Source organism: Meriones unguiculatus, chromosome 16 (genome assembly GCF_030254825.1).
Source record: "Meriones unguiculatus strain TT.TT164.6M chromosome 16, Bangor_MerUng_6.1, whole genome shotgun sequence".
NCBI lineage: Eukaryota > Metazoa > Chordata > Mammalia > Rodentia > Muridae > Meriones > Meriones unguiculatus.
In genome coordinates this window covers 44,024,603-44,043,151 of record NC_083363.1, presented here as the reverse complement: position 1 = coordinate 44,043,151, position 18,549 = coordinate 44,024,603, and the positions used below count along the sequence as shown (strand labels likewise).

The window sequence follows — 18,549 nt, the reverse complement described above, 5'->3', positions numbered from 1 at the left end:
ACAAGTTTCATGCATGCAGTCATAACTGACATGGGTTCATGTGTTACAGCAAATGTCTAGCAAATATGGTTTTGCTTTAGTTGTCCATGGCCTCTTGTTCTGAAAGTCTTTCTGTCCCCTCCTCCATCATGACCCTTGAGCTTCAGAAGGAAGGGATATAAAATGAATGCTTAAGGACAGCTGTGCCATATAAGCAGTAACGCTAGGTTATAGACTGAATAATCTTTCTACTGCAGTGATTTCCCAATAACTTTCCTTTCACCAGGGCATTTGGCAATATCTGTACATATTCTTGGTTACCACACTTGGCCTTGGTTATATTTACTGGAAGTTCGTTGGCAGAGGTCAGAGTTGTTTCTAAATATCCTACTGTGCCTACTACTGCTCCTTACAGAAAGAAGTTACTCAGGCCGCTAGGTCACCAGTAAGGTCAGTGGAGAAAGCCCCTTTTTACAATGAGGAGAGTGTTTTCAACACTGTGCAAAGGGCGAAACAGGTCAGCTCAGAACATAAATTACTGTATTTTTAGCAGGCACTTCACAGTTCAGACTCAGGGCATGAGGAGAATGTATTTATTACCATAATCAAGCAAACTACAAAGACATGTTAATGTAACACAAATTTCAAGGCATTCGTGACAATGATTTCACAGCATGTTAGATTAGGCACACATGCAAAGTAGCTCATTAAGCAAAATATTACAAGTATCATTTTTAAGCAGTGAGACTGAATGCTGCTTTCCCCTCTTCTCCATGACAGTATATTTTTAAAGATAGTTCATCATATTTTCTCATTCTCCCATCACCAAACACATGTGAAATTTCTGAGACTCAGGTGGGTTCTCTTTCTCCTCTTACCCTCCAGGAGTTCATCTACTGGTGTTTGGCTTCCAGTCTGTCTTGTCTTTAGCTGGTTTATCATTACATGTGGAGGATTTTGAAGTTGCTTTCTCCCTAAATTCCGAATCTTGAAAAATGAAATCTTAACACTCAGATAATAAATGGAATGAAATATTTCTGCCTGGAAGAAGATGATGTTGTAGCTGGTGATGGGGGATAGCTACAAGAATAATTGTTGGGAGTGCCTCAGTCCTTGATTGTGGACCAGAAATATGTGGCCCTTTCTGGATGTTTGGGTTGCTCTTGCTCATTGGCCCTCACGACTTTCTGAGAACTAAACTTTTAGAAGAGTAAGCTCTGTTTCTGTTTGTCCAGAGGAGATGTGAGACATTTTATGACTGCAGGAGAGCTACCTCTCTCTGAACTTTTTGGACTTCTCTGTCAGATCCTATAAGGTGAAGTGCCTTCAGAGTGGCCTTCCCAGCACTAGAGCCCCACAGAGGAGGGAGGACTCCATTCTCAAAATCACAGCAGGCCCTGGAAGCCAGTGCTTGCCATTCCCTTTAAACCCACAAAGTTTTTTTCTTCAAAGAATCAAGTATCTGTAGTTGGAAGCTGGGAATGCATCTTATGACACCTTTTCATCCCAATTCAAATCAAGGCAACAGATTCTGGCTTCTAGAAGGGAGAATAGTTTATTGCCAGGTCTGAAGTGGGAGAAGAACAAAAGGACCATCACAAATAGTTTTTTTTTTTCTTCACTCTGAGCTTGTGCTATTTGTTGTCTGCTCTTTACACGTGGTGATACACAGGCATAAAACAGTAAAACAAGAGAAGAAACTAAAACCTTCATGCTAGAATTTAGTATAGCGAATAATTTGGCTCACCTCTCATCTCTCAAGATGGTGCAACTCATTATGCTTTCCAGAAGTACTCACAATGTTCATATTAGTATTCTTTTAAAGCAGTGACTTGAAGCTACTGCTGTCAATCAGTCTTTACTTTGTGAACCTGTGAAGAAGGTGTGTTCCAGATGTCAAGGGTATCAGTTGTAAACCTGAGGTGCATCGAATACTGCTGCTAGCTGAGTCATTGCTAAAATGCATGCTAGGAACAGATGAGTGGATGAAAGCCATGCCTTCACAATTCAGTGGGTTTATGGAGTTCAAGATTTCTCATTTCCCTCACCTTCGCTCCTTTCTTCTTCTCCTCCTTCCCTTCTCCTCCTACCGTACCAGCCCTTTCTTTTAGTCCCCCTCTTCCTCCCTTGGGAAAAAAATATCTGTACATTCCAGAAATCACAGTATTCAATCCTTGTAGAGAAAGGTTATAGGGTTTAGTTTAAGGTTGCATTATAAAGACAAGTTAAAAGCTTTAATTTATATTTGAGAATAACAAGATATGAAAGGATTTTCATTGAAATCCTTTGTTCATTAGATAATGTTTATTTAGCAAGAACAGAGTTTTTAATAAGATTAAACTGTGGGTTTTATTGAAAAGATCTAAGAAGTAAGGTCTCTGTTCCTTAAATCCTGCTGATTTAAAGAAATATGGCTAAATACTTTAAGTCCAGTTTTATTCAGCTTTGTCTGCTTTCCATTGGTTATGATAGAATTAGAACCTTAAATCTTATTCTTTCATTCCTCAGTTTCTTGTTTTAAAATGTTGGCAAGATTTCTAGCTTGGGCATGCTGTTATTTAAAGGACCCAGTGGAATTTCTATCCTGTAGACAGTGCTTCTGGAGGAAGCCACAGTTTTCTTGTTACTGGGGATGCTGCAAGCATTTCAGTGAAAGTGTGGCCATTTAGGCGAGCCATGTCTCCTAGGTAAAATTGGTAGAACAGATTACCTGATCTGCCCAGGAAGGTTCAGAGTTTTGTCTCAATCCATCTTCCTTATAATCATGCTCCTCAAGTTATATTAACTTCAATAAATTGGTCACTCTGGATCTAGAAGATAGTGAGGAAAGAGTGGTAATGATCACAAGTCATTCCTTTGTTTTAGCTATTGTGTTATGGTGATGTGGCTTATTAGAATCACCAGTAAAAGTTGAATATGGGATAAATCAGAATGTGGTAGGATTTATGTCAGGAGTTAATGAAGAAAAGATTGCTATGAAGCAAAAATACAAAAGAGAGCAGAAGGAAAAAAAAGTAGCAGTGGGCCTAATAATTACTGGGATAAAGGCAGGTGGAATGGCAAAGGAGAGTGTACACATTCCACAGGATTTCATTATTCTAAAAACACAATAAGGCATTTATAAAGCAAAGAATATAACAGCGAACAGAGATGTGGCTTTTAAAAGCAAAATGCTTGGAGTTTACTTTCTTTAAGACACTTAAAAGTGAAAAAGAAGCTTGCACACTGTAGATCTCATTTCCCACCTCAATGAAGTGGGAGTGACTGTAGAACCGATGCCAATGCCATGAAGTCATCGCAAGGGTTAAGTGAGTCAATGCCTACAGAGCACTTAGAACAGGGGTTATCACCCAGCACTTGTTAGAGGGTAGTATCATTTGTACTATTATTTCCCTGGCCAGTTTGCTGCCATCTGTGACTCAAATGAAGCTGAACATACTACCTCGAGACATAATGTTGTGAACTGAACAATTCTTTAACTAGATGGCCTGGATGGATTCCTATCTTATTTGTTTCTCTAATTCCTCAACTTCTCTTTAATCTATCTCTATATCTTTAGATAGGGAGAGAAATATCAGGGATGTTTTCAGTTTATTGTGATGGCTAGATTTGATATAAGCTTCCTAAACCATATCCCACAGACCCAGACACGTAAGGTGTGGTGAAGGAAGGTTGGGAGTTGTTCTAAAAGAATTTCTGTATAAACCTGCATGTTTTTTAAGAGATCAAGAAGACAGTTACTTGCTGGGCCCTTTAAATCTAACCCTTCAGAAATAGAAATTAATGAATATTTGGTTCATCATGAATCACTGAGGGATTACAGGGACATGATAGTGGAGGTGTGTGTGTGAGGTACTTTTATTGAGAAAAGCAGACAACAATTCAGTTAGCATGGATCTGTCATTCAGGATACATGGTGTCTGTTTGTCTGTTACTCTCCCTCCTCTCTCTCTCTCTGTTTCTCTCTCTCTGTTTCTCTCTCTCTCTCTCTCTCTCTCTCTCTCTCCGTGTGTGTGTGTGTGTGTCTGTTTTACAGAGAGAGAGAGAGAGAGAGAGAGAGAGAGAGAGAGAGAGATAATGAGAATCTCAAAGAATACCTTCTGACTTGATTGGATGAGGTCTGACAACAACAGAGACCACAATGGCTGAGAGAGAGGAAAGTGGGATAAAAGTGAATGAGTGGTGCAGAAGAGAGGCTTCTCATCACATTAGTGAGAACTGTGTTGGAAAGGTGTGATGGATGCAAAAATCTAAATTTCAGTGAATTATGACATGTAAAAGATAAGGCCAACTCCAGGATAAAAATTACAGTGTGAAAAAAAGGAGCAGAAAGTGGGTCTTTCTGAAGGATAGGAGATTCTGTAGTAAGAGTCTGAAGAGTAAAGAGGAGTAATTCAGAAGGGAGGAGCCACTGAGTTAGGAGCAGGAGAGTTTGAATACCAGGCTGAGGTCACCAAGGTAAAAAAAAAAAAAAAAAGTTTAAGATGCCATAAACAGGAGATCATGAGAAATGCAAAGGCATGGGATTTGCCATTATACTAAAACTAGCTGAGGTGTTTCTAAATGATAAATCCACAGTAAAGGATAAAAGAATTTATTCTTTGATGATGGTAGGTCTGAATCCCTGAGAGCAATCACAGCTTTTTAAAGTCCTAAACATACTGTTTAACAGTGCTGAGTTTTGGCAAAAGTGTGAGCTGTTTGAATAGGGCCTCTTGATATCTATATGGTTCTATGTTCACAAAACCATAGCATCATAAACTCAAAGTAGTCAAGTCTTCAGGAAATTCAAAATCACTACAGTATAACATACTGAAGACTGTGCTTAGAAATTAATAAACTTGTTGTTTTGACACACTTAATCAAATAAATTTATAGTGTCAAATCCTGGCAGCCTTCTGCGACCAATGGTATGTGCATTAGAGACAAAGTATAATCCGCGTGACATGTGACTTTAAAAGGTCACATTGCCTAACACCAGCTCTTGCTTAAGTCTAGTTAATTAGTGGTAAGTTTTGTTTAATACAAGTGGATGGACCTCGAGGCATTACTATTTGTGGAATACATTTTGAAAACTCACTTGCTTTCTATGTTCTATTTTAGAATGCTTTATGAATTCATGCAGTTTGAATACGAAAAAAATTTTGAAAACACCTTGGATATTATAGCATCAGATTTTTAACTGACTAATTCATTCATGAATCTGTCCAGTCTTTGAGAACATTGCTTTTCTAGTTTACACACAGAGCATCACGTCATGACAAGAATGTTAGCTAAAGATGTTAGGAGAGAAACATTTTAAGTTAATGCATTCTATTTTTTTTTTATGAGAAGTAAAATAACTATGCAAAAGTGGGCTTATTACTTTAGGCCAAACAGTACTTGCCTTTCACAGATGTTGTGAAAGGTAACTGATGATAAGTGAAACAGTGCCAAAGTACCAGAGGTGATGGCTCGCTATACTTTCAGATCCTGACTTGTCATGGAAGTTGAGTGCAAGTGCCTGTGGTTATTTAACTACTGCGCTGTAGTCTTACCACCTAAAAAGTAGGAATGAAAGTTATTATCTTTCCCAACTTTGCTAACATATAAATCATACAGAATATTAGTCACCACAAAAGGATTTCCATTAACACTTTATACCAAGGCTCAAAAAATTTGCAGTATTAAAAATTCCTGCTCTTGCCAAGTGTCCTCAGTGGAGTGACATCGTCTTTAAACCCTGCATGGCAATCCCTGACGCACCTCCGTGATGCCCAGGGAAGACAGGGCGACCTGGAAGTCCAACTACTTCCTTAAGATCATCCAACTTTTGGATGATTACCCAGAATGCTTCATTGTGGGTGCAGACCATGTGGGCTCCAAGCAGATGCAGCAGATCCGCACATCCCTCCGCGGGAAGGCCGTGGTGCTGATGGGCAAGAACACCCTGATGCGCAAGGCCATCGGGGCCACCTGGAGAACAACCCAGCTCTGGAGAAACTGCTGCCCCACATCCGGGGAATGTGGGCTTTGTGTTCACCAAGGAGGACCTCACTGAGATGAGGGACATGCTGCTAGCCAATAAGGTACCGGATGCTGCTCGAGCTGGTGCAATCACCCCGAGTGAGGTCACTGTGCCAGCTCAGAACACTGGTCTAGGACCTGAGAAGGCCTCGTTCTTCCAGGCTTTGGGCATCACCACTAAAATCTCCAGAGGCACCATTGAAATTCTGAGCGATGTGCAGCTGATCAAAACTGGAGACAAAGTGGGAGCCGGTGAGTCCATGCTGCTGAACATGTTGAACATCTCCCCCTTCTCCTTCGGGCTGATCATCCAGCAGGTGTTTGACAGTGGCAGCATCTATAACCCGGAAGTGCTTGACGTCACAGAGCAGACTGCACACTCACTTCCTAGAGGGTGTCCGCAATGTTGCCAGCGTTTGTCTGCAAATTGGTTACCCAACTGTGGCCTCCGTGCCACACTCTATCATCAATGGGTACAAGCGGGTCCTGGCTTTGTCTGTGGAGACTGATTACACCTTCCACTTGCTGAGAAGATCAAGGCCTTCTTGGCTGATCCATCTGCATTTGCAGCTGTGTCCCCTGTGGCCGCAGCCACTACCACTGCTCCTGCTGCCACTGCAGCCCCAGCCAAGGCTGAAGCCAAGGATGAGTCGGAGGAATCAGATGAGGATATGGAATTTGGTCTCTTTGGTTAAATCACCTCCCAAAGCAACCAGATGAACTAGCTTATTTTAAAAAAAACATGAGAATAAAGGCTTACTTAAAAGTTAAAAACAAATTCCTGAAGATGTTATATGTATATATGAATGTGTGTATATGTGAATATGCCAGGTTGTATTTTTTTTTTCATGCATCCTCCAACCTTGTGTATATGTGTGTGTAAATGCCCTTGGGTGGCAGAAGAGGGCCTTAGGTCTCCTGGAGCAGGAGTTGCAGGTAGATGTGAACTGCCCTGGGTGGGTACTGGGCACTGAACTTTTTAAGATCAGACAACATCAAATGCTGAGCTATCTCTCCAGCCCCTGACTTCTAATTATCATTGGAATCTTTTTTCTCCAGTTTTCACCTTTGTATTATCTTGCTTCAGAAAATTAAATTCACACACACACAATTCAGTGATGCTCTTTTCTTGTGTTTAGTTCATTAGTCTCTGTTGGTGGCAAGAGAAGGCCTGGAAAAAGTATCCATTACCACACATGAGGAAAATTTATCTACAGAGGGCTACAACATAAATTTATCTTCAACTCTCTGTTGTTGTCTGTGGGTAAGGCAGAACTTTGGAGTTAATAATAATAATAATAATAATAATAGTAATAACAATAAAGGATGTGCTGTCTCTCTTCATTTTAACTCATATTTTCTCTAGGTATTCTTTATGTATGGTACCTCTTCTTGTAGGGTACAGAAATCCAAAAGCTTGGTAAAACATGCCTACCATAATGGAACTCAACTTATAGAAGGAAAGAAGGTAAATAACACACACCAGAAACAAGTGAGCTATCTAGTTTGTTTGAAAGTTATAACTGCTATGGCCCAAAAGAAAAAAACAAAACAAAACGCAGAGTAACTTGGAAGGCCACAAAGCTGTGTGAAGACAAACAGCATGGGTCTTAGTGGGGCAAGTAAGAGCAGGGGTAGAAATGAGCCATGTGAACACCTGGAACAGAGAAAATTTGCCTTGGCTGAGGCCCCGAATGGGGTGTGAGCCTGAAGAATTTGAAGATCAGCCAAGGGGTGAGAAGAGTGCACTAAGCAGAAAGACCCAAAGGAGAAAAGATTAAAAAAAAAAAAATGAGGACAGAGGTAGAGTGTCCAGTTCTTTGCAAGGTTTTGGCATGTTAAAAAAAAATCAGATCTAATTCCTTGAACTTTTATAGGAGAAGGGCTTTTGCAAGGAAATATGGGTCAGGTTCCCAAGGCTTCTCTGCTTGACTCAACAGTGCCATGCTGTATTCAGGTGGGGTGAGATTCATGTGCTGTTGGCCAAACGTGCCGTCCATGCACGGCTACATTTCATTTTAGAATAAGTTATTGGTGAATTCTGTCAGCTAGTAATCAGTACAAAAAAGACTATGAGAAATATTGTCTTTGAAGTCTAGCAACTACCTGATGTGGGCTGACTGAAGGCAACCTGAGGTAAAACACTCCATATAAGTGCTACTGAACAGGACATTCATACAGGAAGAGTAGGTTTGTTTGGTAGTAAATGTTGCTGGAGCTCTACCGTAGATGCTGCTGCTGCTGCTGCTGCTGCTGCTGTGTGTGTGTGTGTGTGTGTGTGTGTGTGTGTGGGTGTGGGTGTGTGTGTGTGTGTGTGTGCTTGCATGCCAAATGCTAATGATATCCCATGTAAGGTCTTGTGAACCACTGAACTACATTCTCAGTCTATTGGTTGGTTGCTTTGTCAATGTGACAGAATTTGGAATCATTTGGGGAAAGGGAGTATTAGGTGAGAAATTGCCTCTACCAGTTGGCCTATGAGCAAATCTATGATAGATGTGATAGGGCCCATCCTACTTTGTGTCCTGAGCTGGTTGTCCTGGAGTATATAAGAATGAAAACCGAGCAATCCTTGAGGGAAAAAAAAACACCAAGCAGTGTTCTTCCATGGCTTTGCTTCTGTTCCTTCCTCCATGTTTCTGTTTTGAGCTCTTTTCCTGACTTCCCATCATGATGGACTGTGACACGAAAGTCTAAGTGAAACAAACCCTTTCTTCTCAAAGTTGCTTTTGGTCGTGGTGTTTATCTCAGTAATATAAAGACAACTAGAAATGGTCCTAATATCTTAAATAATAATTTTAGTTCCCAATATGATTTGCTAGCAATAATAGAGAACATATAATCTGTATATTATTTCATAGATAAGTAAAACTAAGTTCCTAGTAGCTGAATAACAATGGCATGCCTGAACTGAAAGCCACATTGCTGCAGTAATTGTATGTGCACTGCTACCCTTTCATCTGCCATTATTCACCTTCATCATTTTCTTTCTATGTCTGATGGTGGCCTGGTAATGGTTTCTAAGCCAGTGGCATGGAAAGACATAAGTCCTTGGGAACAAGATGAACAAGGTTGCTTTGGAAAAATAAAAAAGAGAGTGAAGTACAGGGAACCGTTGGTGGTTTCCTGATTTGTAGGTCACTGGATACTTCTAGAAGAGGAAGTAAGAAAAGTAAGTGATGGAGAAACATTAGGAGACAAGAACACATATTTTCTCCTTCCATAGGACTTGTAAAAACTTATTTTCTTTGCTCTGTTCCATGATATGAGAACAAATAGGCTCTCAATGATATTAACAATGAGAAAATTAAAATAAATATAAGGAACTACTTCTACACATGGTGTATAATCAGGGAGGTCAGGTAGGCAGATGCTGAGGAGGAAAAGAATAGAGGAAAATCGGGTTAGTTTTATGACAATCATAATGTTGTAATTATGCCCTTAGCTAAGAATAATGAGTCTGAAGCTTTGGGGTATAAAATGATCTTACCTCAGAGTACAGAAAGGAATTCTGCTACTCTTACCCCTAACAAATTGAATGGCACCAGTGACTTGGCCAGATGCATGACAGGCTCTAGCACCCTCCCAGGGGGTGACTTTTATTAACAGAGCAAACATGCGGAGAAGAGCAGCAGGCTGACTTTATCAGTAGAATGCTGCATCTGGGGTGGAGGGGGGCGGGCGCCAGCCTTGAATCTCAACAAAAAGAATTCTTTGGTTGAGGGAATAAATCCCCATTGAAGGATGTGGTCCAATTCTGCTTTTGACCCAGTGTGTGACTTTCTCTTAATATAGTATTCATATAACTAATTGACTGAGTCGTATACAAAGGGTAGAAATGGACACGGGGAAGGTTCTATGGAGACACATGAGCTTGCCTTTAGGAATGGTTATGAACATGTTCTTGCCTTTTTGCCAAACTGCTTTAATGTTCAAACCAGCTGCCTAAGGCTTCTAACTTTATTTTGGTATGAAGGTTTCTGCTTTAGTACTTATATCCTGGATCTGAGTCCTTAATAGTCCCTAGGGCTCGCAAATTAGTTTTGAGCTGGCCGCCAAGTGGGGAATGCCTAGGAGGGCAAAGCTCATCAGTAGTCAGTTTAAATAAACTCATAAGAGTATAGGGCAAGGGCAGGAATCCTCCATTATCCTTCCTCCCAAGACTCCTTAAGTCTATATGTTGCTCTAGTAAGAAAGTCAAAGTATCTGGCTTTTCATTGTAATGCGGCTTCCTTCTAACTACATGTGCCCTGGCACTATTTATTCACGACCTTTCTATATGTATCCACCTTAAACCTTTTACACATTTGTTCACATCGTCAGAGCTATCAATTAATTCCCTGTGTTTCCATTGTTTGACAAGCAAAGGACTTTTAAATCAGCATCTCAGCCTGAATAAGACTGACGAGCTCTTTGATGCTACCCAGTAGGTGTGACACTCAGAGATCTGGGATGCTGCTTGCATCTGGTTTTCACGTCCTGGAGATTTTCAAGTTCAGGTTTCTCGTTTGGTAAAAGGAAGCAATGATACCTTAACTCTTGTATTGTAGTGATGACAAAACAAAATAGAAAGTATATCTGGATGATTTGCACATCAATCAGCACATTGTAGATGCTCAAGAAGTCTTGATGTTCCTTCCAGTACATAAGTTGTGGGACATAGGCACTGTAGGCATCAGAAGGAGATAGGCCAAGGTTAGTGGAGTGCTGATGCCTGCACTCCAGTGTCCCAGGAGCTGAATAGTTCCCGAAGAGAAGGCAATTTCTTTATTTTTAGAAACATGACTGTAAGCTTCCTAAGGGCAAGCATTCTGCATCCTATTATAGTTTATAGACATGTTATGCCCAAAGTTTGGTACTCTATCAGAATAATGATAAATATCTGATCAGGAGTGAACAGCCTGTGCTTACATATCAGAACTAAACAATGGAGGGAGACCAATTAACATTATTCCCTTTATTTCCTTCCAGCCACTCACCCTGCTGCTCAGAGTTTACAAAACTTTTAAATGGGATACTTTGATCCCAGGTGACTTGATTTCCTATTTCTACACCAGGTTTTATTCAAATTTGAAGTCATTACCTTGAAATATCCTTGTAGGCAGAGCTCGCTATGTACTGCTTACCACATTTCACTACAACTAAAAGTTTGCTTAATAAAATATCCCTTTTCATGCGGAGTCTCTGGGTTGTAGTTGTGGTCAGACTGCTTTCTCTAGACACATTTTGAATACTTGTTGCAGCATCAGCCCCTACCTTGTTTCATAGTTTATTGAAAATTTTTATGAGAAATAAGATTTATCTCTCTCTCTCTTTTGCATGGGTATGTGTATGTATACGTGCTTGCGCATGTTCAGATACATGTATGGGCACATACATGTACACGTATGCACATGTGTACACTTGCATGTAGGGACCCAAGGCTGATATTACAGAGGCTTCCTCAGTTGCTCTGGATCTTATTCATTAAGGCTGGTTCTCTCCATTGAACTCCAAGTTCAATGATATAGTGAATTTAGCTAGCCAGTTTGCCTGAGGGATTCTCTTTCTCTGCCTTCTGAAATTACAGGTGGGCCGCCATGCTCAGCTGGCTTTATGTGGGTGCTAAGGATTTGATATACACCAATAATGTCTCAGTAAATCAGGCTCTGTTGCTCAGAATTGAATTCCACGTGGTCTTCAGCATTCATGTATCTTGCTCAGTGATGAGGCCTCAGCCTCCAGGAGTAACTGTGAAAGGATAAGAATGTGGTGAGATACCTTGGGTGGCCTGGGCCAAAGTGTGCCCTTGAGAAACTACATCTCGCAACAGATCTGGTGCAAGAGACTTACTTGGGGGGAGGGGAGAGGAATAGGGTCGTGGGGAAGAGATAGAGGCAAGCATGTAGATGGGCAGCCTGACACACGGAGAGAATGGCAGACACAGAGACACATAGGGACAGAGAGAGAAAGAGAGAGAGAGATCTGGAGTGGCCAGGAGCCCTTTTGTTCACAGCCCACACCTGGTACATGCGGTGGCCACAGGTGATGACACAATAAGCTTCTCCCTGAGAGCAAGCAGGTGGGGCTGTCTGTATGCTGACAAACTGAAATGGAGGATGAAGTGGTGGCCATGTAGCTGGAATCTGGTATACTGAAATTCAGGTTTTAAGAAGCAGGCCAGCTGACTAGTCTAACTGCCTAAGAAGTATCTGGTCAATCTCATTGTGTTCCTTATTTCAGTCACCCAACTCCTATTTCTCTTCTTCAGATGCTCAGGTGACCGACAGTCCTTTCAGTCCAACCCATTGTATATGTCTCCTGGATCTCAGTGTCTTCGTTTTATGTATTTTTCCTCTATTAGGTAAATGCCAAGATGCCTACCTTCACATCTATAATAAAGAAACTGAAATGAATTGTAGCCTGTCAATTCTCAAATATCACAAAGAGTAGGAAGAAATTAGATTGGAATTCATACTTCAAATGCGTGTCTGTTTATCAGACCAAAGCACTTTCCTTGGCAAGATTGTCTCTGGCTGTGACCTCTGCAGCTGATTCCAGGCACACAGAGTTTGACACACTTATCACTCTGGGTTTCCAAAGAGCAGCAGAGGCAGACTGATAGCTCAGCTTGCCCATCTGTGAAGTTGAAAGGCCATTGTGGGTTTCTTCAAAGAAACAAACCAACTCCTTTTACTTCCAAAAGTGAAAGATCTGTATATTTAAAAAATGAGAAAGTACAACAGCCATATGCATGGTTCATCCACTTTAAAGCTGTTATTACTCAAACATAAGAACTCATTATAAAAGATTTTAGCATGCCAACCCCAGGCTTATAGACATATCTTTCTCTAATTATGACAGGAACTATTTGGAAGTTCCTTCTGTATAAAAAAGAAGGCATGTTTGTAGAGGAGCATAGAAAGTTTCTTTCTATTGTGCTTTCGCAGAGAAGCTTGTCCCCAGACAGTAGATGAAGCAGATGTTGGGTGGCTGCTATAAAGAAAATTTGTGCCTGTTGAAGGAAATGTCCTAGACCTAAGATGTTTCGAGAATCCACACACATCCTGACAGTCTCCTTGTTTTTTATACCTTTTCTTGAATCAGGATGCAGTGAGTATTTTCAGAGAAAATGATATATCTGAACTTAGCAGATGGACATGGTACTTGCATCCAGGGAGGCCAGGTCAGGATGCATATCAACGTACACATTTCAGGACCTCCAATAGCAAAGGTGTATTTTTGGCTTGTACTTCTGGTTAACATATGCTTGGCAGGGACTCAGGCAGAGATTAGCTTCTATCTTATACTTAAGACGGTTACTGTCTCAGAAACAAACTTAGAACTCAGAACAAACACTGGCAAACACTTAATGCCAAGCATCATGTACCAAATATTTGAATGCTCTGGACCACAAGGTTTCTTTTGAAATGATTCAGTTGTGCTGTTAAGGTACAAAGCAGCCGCAGACAAGACACTGGCAAATGAGTGTGGCTTTGTTCAGAGAAATGTCCTTTATAACATTAGCCAATGAGCCAGATCTGTTCTGTAGCCTGTGGTTTGCCAACTCCGTCAATTAAATTATATGGCCCCAAAGGAACATTCATTCCCTCTGCTCTATGGTTAAGGACTAATTAATGACTCCGTCTACCCTTAAGAAGAGACGTCCAAGCCTCTTACTTCCTAAAGCACAAGCAGACTCATATGTGTTCTCACAGGTGCCTAGAAAATACTGAAATAGCTTGAGCAGTTATTTTCACAAATCCACGACGCTTGGTTGAGGATACTGGTCTTGTAAAGTTTCTGTCACTTTATATTTTCCCTTTAACTGAGAAAAACAGACTTTACAAGGTGACAGTGTACATTGGTGATTAAAAGGCAGAAGCCGTGGCTGGCCAATCAAAGAGGGTGCTGCTCAACCTCTGTTTATTCAGTGTTGGTGGCCCTCTGGCCAAAGTATCTGAAGGCGTTCATAAATCTTCACAAGTAGGAACCCTAAGGTGAGTCAGCAAAGGTGTTCAGAAGCAGATCTTGGGAAAAGGTTTGGACACAGCCAATGGGGCATTGACTTGTCAGATGACATTCTGCAACAGAATGTGCCTTGAAAAAGTCACATTCTCATAGACCAACTCCTAGTTGTAGCGGTTCTGTCTATATAAGAGAGCAGTGATAAGCTAGGCCTTTCAGTTGATTAGGTCATAAATGGGGTCGTACTTAAGCCCATTTTACCTAGATGGATGCCATTTACATCCCAATTCAGAAACAGCGCGTTTCACACTGCTTATTTGTTTTGTATCGTTTATGTTTGTAATTTTATGAAGCCACAGGGTTCATTACTTTCTGTTAGCTCTTTGCAGCTTTATTGGCGTTGCTTGAAGAAGAAAACTTTGATAGTCCATTTATTTTTATGCAGTCCAAATCCATTAGCATTTCTGACTTTTCTCCACAGTTTGACTCAATGTGACAGAATCATAAAGGATTAGATCTGCCTGGTGATTAAAATGAAGACACTAAAATCTATTGTACAGATAGTAGAGACTCTATAAATGGGAATACCTACTCGCTTAGGTTACAGGTGTACTCCATAACATCCAACTTAATCAGTGATTTTTGTTTATGTTCACAATTAAGGGAATTCCGTAGACAATGATTAATTCACTATTGCAAAGTTTACCACCATAACAGAGTATTCCATAAAAACAGTTTGGGGGTCTATGTGCTATCTGTAGTCTGAATAAATTTTCAGTGAATTTAATAGCCATTGGCTTAACTAAAGCTACTGTTAGGATTTTCTCCAGGAAGTTTCAACTTTATTTCCAAAATGTTTCTGACAGTATTAAGTTGTCACACAAAAAGGGTTGTATTTACAAGGGGGACACACTTTCAGGTTTGTCTGTTTGGCCTAACATTAATAGATATTATATGTTGGTTACATTTCTGAATTAAAAAAAAAAGATTTTTAATTGTTAGAGTCACAGTATTATCTCTATCTCTGCTGTGTTTTAGTGTGCTCTGTTGCATTTCAATGCTCATTTTGAGATTTAACTTCTGTTGTAATGGTATGGGGGAGATTAAGGGGTGCTCAGGTCAGGGTCATTGGGACTCTGCTTATCTGAGGAGATTCATGTGTGGCCCCTGCCTCTCCCCTCTTGTGTGAGCCTGGTGGTCCTTCCAAGTCTCCACTCTGCACCAAGCGGCAGCTTATCCTAAAAGCAAGCAGACGTGGCTGCCCAGTCTTATGGCACTATGAGCTAAAGAAACCTTTTATTTAGAAAGCACCGATCTGCGGTGTTATTATACATAACCCACAGCAACGAAAACTAGACTGGGATCACACCGCACCATTAAACTTCATACTTAAAAAGGAGGAAAGTGGCTGGGCTTGGTGGCGCACACCTGTAATCCCAGGAGGCAGAGGCAGGCAGATCTCTATGAGTTAGAGGCCAGCTTGGTCTACAAAGTGAGTCCAGAACAGCCAAAGCTGCACAGAGAAATCCTGTCTCAAGAAACATAAAACAAACAAACAAAACAACAACAACAAAGAGGAACCTGAGGTATCCTGAGGGTGGTTCACTTGAGTGTGGTCACAGAGAAGGCAAGTAGCTGACTCCGGACTTGAACACAGCAGCTTGCTATTTGGGATAAAGTGGAATCGCTGTGCTGTGCCATCCGTCCCAGCAAGGAGATACCACGTGGGATGGTGCAGATATGCAAGACCTTTCAGGCCATTGCCTAGAACTGAGAAGCTAGGCTATGATTATCTTTACTGAAATTGACTCACATTCATCAAATATAGCAAAACTCATATCACTAGGCCTATGGATACAGGGAAAATTCTACCTTTTTAAAAAGCAACTGTTGGGTGTGGCTGTGATGTTTAGTTTTTGATTGTTCTTGAATAAAGACACAACTAATTAAAAAAAGGAAGGAACCACTCAGAGGCTTCAATTTACAATCAGAGGTAACAAGTGAGTTGTATCATGATAGCCACCTCCAGTTCTTTTGATGCCAATGACCATGTGTGGCTTTTCTGCCATAGCTGGCTTAGAAACCTTTGATTGTACCTATGGCCCCATACTTGACAGTCTGGATTTGCACCTAAGATACACACGTACCATTCAAAGGCTCTGCATCCCTAGCCTAGATTTTTACGTCAGAATAAAAGGAGGGAATTTATCTCTTGTGAGTGAGTCACAGGGGCGGAGATGCTGGGATAGTTTCTCCAGCAGGGCGAGTTGGCAAAAATAGTCCCAGTGGATTTCAAGTTAATTTGACTAATTCTTTCACCACTTGTCAAATGAAACTACTTTTGTTTAGGTAACAAAACAAGCTGTTTCCTCTGCCATTTCTCCAGTGGGTAGTATAGGCACTTCTGGCGAACACACATTCCCGCTAACTGTTATGATGTTTGCTGTCAAATTCATTTATTTATACAACTGCTGTAAAAAGCCTGAGGCCCATAAGCAGCCATGAAAGATTTCAGAGTCATGGTGTGGGGTCAGGAGAGGGGGAAAAAAAAAGTCTCCACTGGTTATGAGAAAGGAACTGACACAGGAAATGGTCACATATGGCGCAGATTTATTGTGTCCGGGGCTTCCCATTCAAATCTCATTATAGCCACAGCTCTGAGCAGGCCACAGCACTGTCCCATTCATTTCAGTTTTGGCACCCAACAGAATTACTGTGGCTGCTTCAAAACAGGGTCTGGCGAGGTGATAACTTTATCATTCTGAGGAAAGAGTGTGCCAGGAGTTGCACTTGTAAAGAATGATGTCGGCTGTCCCTCTCTTTAAGCTAAGCTATGAGCACTGCTTTGTTTAAGGCGGGCAGACAAGGCTTGCTAGTGAAAAAAAAGGGGGGGGAGAGATGAGAGAAGAGATGGGATGAAGTGGAGGGTGGAACAAAAGGAATAAATGGAGAATGGATGAAAATGAAAATTATCCTGGATTTTCTTCAGTGTTGAATAGTAGATGTTCTGCTTAATCTCCCATGCGCAAACATTTCTAGGGTGTGTATGGGTATTTCCCTCATTTACATTTTTCTAAAATTATACATTATTATGTCAATGTTTTAGTGATTCTTTTCACCTATAACTTGTCTCTTTCACCTCCACATGGGAACAAATAGTTTCAACACTTACCACAAGGTAGTTTGTGGGGAGAGAAAAACTAAAAGTTTTAACCATTGCTCCTTTGCAGCTCTGGGGAAGGCAACAGCATGTATTTCCTGACAGGTGTCCAATTTGTAGTCTGAACATACATTAGCTCACTTAGAAGAGTGTATCAGCCCATGAGTTGTGTGCAGTCAGAGGGAGGCAGAGAAGCCTGTCACAGCTTCAAAGTGGAAGAGGCAGGATGCAATCAGCACTAAACCTGATCTCTCAGCGAGCTTACTTCCTGAGTCTGCATTGGCCTGGGATGTTTTCAATGTAGTATTCAAATAATAAATTTCATAATTGAGACCATATCCATTGATGTTTGTAGGTGAAATTTTATTCCCCAAATTCTTCCACAAAAGTATTAAGCCACTTATTATTTCAAGTAGTATGTAAATAAGGAAATTTTAACAGAGTAATGAAGCATAGAATAAAGTAGGTCCTGGATTTTATTTGAATGTTCTTCTATCAATAAAGGTACAAAAAAAAATTAAAATTGGCTGATTCAGAAGAAAGAGCTGATGGATCCGTATGTTCCTTCCTGCCTTCTTACCCTGTTACTATCATTCCATAACTTACTCTACTTTTTGTCATTATCTTTCTTAAAATCACACTCTTATTAAAGATAAAAATTTCTCTGAAACACCCGCCAAAATAATATGATGAAGGAAGAAGTTCTTCCAGGCACGCTTGTTTTGTGTATCTGCAGGTACCTCAGGGTTGTCTGCTTCTCCACAATTACGTTGGAAAGGGTGTACATAGAACAAGTACACAAACATGGGCAAAAATGCTCATGAGAGTTTGAGAGATGCTGTGATGAGCAGCTCTTGACATCTCCAGCTCCTTGCACAGCCACAGTGCTGCATGGTCCTCACCCAGCAGCTTCTGGCTTCCATGATTACCTTCACCTTAGGATTGTCTTCACACTCGCATGTCTCATGTCCTGCCACCATTAAAAGCCACAATACTACACCTGTCACTGGCTGTTAGAGTGGTCTTCCTTGTTGAAAATGCTGACAAAGTCTACTGTTCAACTTGTTAGCTAATTGTGAAAGCCAATCTGGAAATGCCTTTTCCTTTGACATCCCAGGGCTAAGCACTGAGTACTCGGGGTACTTTTTCAGTCTAATGACACCATTTCTCAATTTTTACACTGATAAGTAATCCTTATATTACTTAAAAAATTGTTCTGTGCATCAACAAATGAGCAAATACCTGCATTCCCTTTATAAAAACAATGATTGACATATTTATGATCACTCAACAGACCTTAAAATTTACATTAGCATACTTATATTTTGCTTAGATAGTGGATATACTACATGGAAGAACACTCTCAACAAATAATGTTGTCTTTAACAAATAATTTCAACACATGTTCATTACTTTCAAAAATTTTTAAGAAGTAATTTTAGTTAGCAGTTCTCCAA

General features: G+C 40.6%; 1 protein-coding gene and 1 pseudogene across 7 annotated transcripts in view; both read left to right on the top strand.

Annotated features, from left to right (window-relative positions):
* Positions 1-18,549, top strand: part of Pkhd1 (PKHD1 ciliary IPT domain containing fibrocystin/polyductin) — a 453,258-nt gene that overhangs the window by 378,553 nt on the left and 56,156 nt on the right. The window lies entirely within an intron of this gene.
* LOC110540053 (large ribosomal subunit protein uL10-like) lies at positions 5,672-7,100 on the top strand (annotated as a pseudogene).